The sequence below is a fragment of the Tachyglossus aculeatus genome, chromosome 3 (assembly GCF_015852505.1).
Source record: "Tachyglossus aculeatus isolate mTacAcu1 chromosome 3, mTacAcu1.pri, whole genome shotgun sequence".
Taxonomy (NCBI): Eukaryota; Metazoa; Chordata; class Mammalia; order Monotremata; family Tachyglossidae; genus Tachyglossus; species Tachyglossus aculeatus.
The window spans coordinates 64,027,347-64,031,303 of NC_052068.1; the positions used below are offsets into that span (position 1 = coordinate 64,027,347).

At 46.5% G+C, this 3,957-nt stretch overlaps 1 non-coding gene across 1 annotated transcript; it reads right to left on the reverse strand.

Annotated features, from left to right (window-relative positions):
• Positions 1-219: 219 nt before the first annotated feature.
• LOC119926230 lies at positions 220-357 on the reverse strand. Its single transcript, XR_005450122.1, has one exon. It is a non-coding gene; the product is annotated as a small nucleolar RNA SNORA7 (small nucleolar RNA).
• Between the last annotated feature and the right edge of the window lie 3,600 nt (positions 358-3,957).

Consider the following 3,957-nt stretch of genomic DNA (forward strand, 5'->3'; position numbering starts at 1 on the left):
CTTATGTTGTCGAGTCGTTTCCGACCTATAGCAACACCGTGGACACATCTCTCCCAAATGCCCCGCTCTCCATCTGCAATCGTTCTTTTAGTGTATCCATAGAGTTTTCTTGGTGAAAATACAGAAGTGGTTTACCATTGCCTCCTTCTGCGCAGTAAACCTATGTCTGTGCCCTCGACTCTTTCCCATGCCACTGCGGCCCAGCATGGGGGAGTTTTGACTTGTAGCGGATTGCCTTCCGCTTGCCAGCCACTGGCCAAGCTAGGAACGGAATAGGTATGCCTCTGCTTGACTCTCCCTCCCATAGCTGAGACTGGTAGAGTGCTGGAAACTCTCCAGGTGTGACCCTGAGAGGGGTGGTCTTCTAGTTGGAAGATAACAAGAGCATCAACTGGGTGGGGGCATCAGTTTGATGGGGAAAGGGCGGTCCTGGAAATATAGTGGAGAAAAATCCAGGAGGAGTTAGACTGTAATGGGAGAGGTGAAAGATAGAGAGGAGTCAAATGTGACCCAAGACCAAAGTTGGTAAATCCCCACTACCAAAAGGAGTGGGTTTGGGGGGTAGGAGGAGTCCTCTTGGATTACGCTTTTCCTCTTATGAATTTGGTGCCCAGCTGGCTTATTTTATAGATACTCCCCTCTCTCATCCCAGCAATTAGAACAGTGCTTTGCACACAGTAAGTGCTTAATAAATGCTATTATTATTATTATTATTATTATTATTATTATTATTATTATTATTATCTGGTGAACGAGAGACCAAATGGGATTCAGATGTGATCATAATTCAACAGTGGCTTCCTTGGTCCCAGAGAAGACAGAATCTTTCCTCTGCCACCAGGATTATCAATTCTAAACTGTAAACTCACTGTGGGCAGGGAACGTGTCTACCAACTCTATCATATTGTACTCTCCCAAGCGCTTAGTATAGTGCTTAGTATAGTGCTCAGTAAATACCATTGATTTATTCCATTGGAGCTGAAACCAGAGGAGTAAGAGCCAGGCAGCCATCCTGGAGAGAGAAGCAGTGTGGCCTAATGGGTAGAGGATGGATTCTAATCCCGGTTTCCAGTTAGGTTCTGCCATTTGTCTGCTTTGTGACCTTGGGCAAATCACTTAACTTCTCTGTGCCTCAGTCGTCTCATCTGTAAATTGGGGATTAAGACTGTGAGCCCCACGTGGGAGATGATGGAGTGTGTACAACCTGATTAGCTTGTATCTACACCAGCACTTAGTACAGTGTCTGGCACATAGTAAGCACTTAACAAATACCATTTTAAAAAACTACAACTCAGAAGGAACCCAGGATGAGCACAACCTAGTTCTAGCTATCTTTGGCTACACGTAAAGCCAGTAATACTGATTTTGATAGCAATAATAATAATAATTTTTATGGTACTTGTTAAGCACCAACCATTGTTCTAAGTGCTGGGGTAGATACAAGTTAATCAGGTTGGACAAAATCCCTGTCCCACATGGGGCTCAGATACCTTATTCTGCCTTGTTCTGATTTTCATCATCCTAAAATGGCAGCATGGTCTAATGGAAAAAGAATAGGACAGACAGGCAATCAGAAGACCTGAGTTCTAGTCCCAGTTCTGTTCTTGGCCTGCTGTGAGACCTTGGCCAAGTGACTTAAGCTCTGTGCTTAAGAGGAACCTCAGTTTCCTCATCTGTGCAATGGGGATTAGATACCTGCACTCCCCCCTACTTAGGTCAAACAATGGTATTTACTGTTTATTATTGCAGAGCACTGTACTTAAGTGCTTGGGAGAGTAAATACAAGAGTTGTGACAGACAGGAAAGAGATGGTGTCTGATATGATTATCTTGTGTCTAGCCCAGAATTTAGCACAGCGGTTGCATTCATTCATTCATTCAATCGTATTTATTGAGCGCTTACTGTGTGCAGAGCTCTGTACTAAGCACTTGGGAATCAATCAATCAATCAATCCTATTTATTGAGCACTTACTGTGTGCAGAGCACTGTACTAAGCACTTGGGAAGTACAAGTTGGCAACATGTAGAGGCAGTCCCTACCCAACAGTGGGCTCACAGTCTAGAAGGGGGAAAGTACAAGTTGGCTACATATAGAAATGATCCCTACGGGAGATAGACAACAAAACAAAACAAATTAACAAAATAATATAAATAGAATAGTAAATATGTACAAGTAAAATAGAGTAATAAATATGTCTAAACATATATACAGGTGCTGTGGGGAGGGGAAGGAGGTAAGGTGGGGGGATGGGGAAGGGGAGGAGGGGGAGAGGAAGGAGGGAGCTCAGTCTGGGAAGACCTCTGTCAAGCACTTAGTACAGTGTTCTGCACACAGTAAGCGCTCAATAAATACAATTGAATGAATGAGGTGAGCTCTCAGTAGGGCTTTGAAGGGAAGAAGAGAGCTAGCTTGGTGGATGTGCGGAGAGAGGGCATTCCAGGCCAGGGGGAGGATGTGGGCCGGGTGTCGACGGCGGGGCAGTCGAGAATGAGGCACAGTGAGGAGGTGAGCAGCAGAGGACCGGAGGGTGCAGGCTGGGCTGTAGAAGGAAAGAAGGGAGGTGAGGTAGGAGGGGGTGAGGTGATGGAGAGCCTTGAAGCCGAGAGTGAGGAGTTTTTGCCTGAGGCGTAGGTTGACTGGTTGCAGCAAGTACTGAGTATATTCTGTAATGAACAAAGGCAATGCTTTTCAACATTTTTTTTTTTTGAAATGGCCACTCGGGCGGACGCTGGGCTCTGATGGGAGGAGGAAGCAGAATAGAGAGAGAAGACATTTTCAAGAGCACTGCAAACTTTAATGGAAATCCACCCCTTTCTTAAAAAGTTAGTCACAAAATTCCCCTCACCCACTCCTAGGGAAGCAAACACTTTAGGAATGCCTCTAGGAAGGGCATTTTCTGGGATCCCCCTTTTTTGCAGGAGGAGAATCCACCTACCTGAGACCTCCTATAGCGACACTGATGAGCTGGAGCTAGAACACAGGAGAAGAAGAGCCACCATGTTCCAAATCTGCTGTTCTGCAGCCTGAGGACGTCTGTGGGGTCCTGCCTTGGATCCTGGATCGTGGACCAAACATGGCCCCCAGCTCCTTGACACCCGGGGGAGTGGCTGAAGCTACAATTTCCAGCAGCCTGCAAAGACAATTTGGGAGGGTGAATCACCATGTGGGCATGGCAAGATCTCCCTAGATGCTAATCCCATTCCGGCTGGATGCAGATGCCGGGATCCTGGGGGTCAACTCAAGGCAGGGGGCCAGGCTAGATACTCAGTGAGGAAAACTGGGCAAATCCAGCTAATCCAGGCCTCCACAGTCTTGTGACAACTCAGATTGGTTTGTGTCCCTCTCAACACAAGTTCCACTGATGCTAGTGCTTGGGAACCTGCCACCTGAGACTGGTCCTCTTGGGGTCAGATTGACCTTGTTTTAAAAAAAAAACAGTATTTATTGAGTGCTTATTTTGTGTCAAGCACTGTTCAAAGAACTAGAATAGATACAAGTTAATCAGGTTGGACACAGCCCCCGTCAACATGGAGCTCACAATCTAAGTAAGAGGGAGAACAGGTATTGAATTCCCATTTTGCAGTTGAGGAAACTGAGCTACAGAGAAGTTAAGGGATTTTCCCTTGTGGCTATTCAGCCTTTTGAAGACCTACTCATTGCTGTAGCAAAGGAGAGATGTGCTATGGGAAAAGGGGGTTCAAAGTCCTGCAGAGCCACCGGGGTTGGACTTCCCATGCACGGTCTGCTGTTGGCTTCTGTGCACTCCTCGCTAAGACCTTGGTGTGAAGGAGCTGAGTCCCATGTGGCATTTTGTAAAGGAGACTCTGTCATTAACAGTGTCAGGGTTCGTGGGTCAGACTGTAAAATAGCACTGGCTGGATATGGCTTCAGGAGTCTGCGGGGTGAGATCCCTTGTCCAACAGTTGGGCTTCTCTGGGGAAATTTCTGGCCACCTTT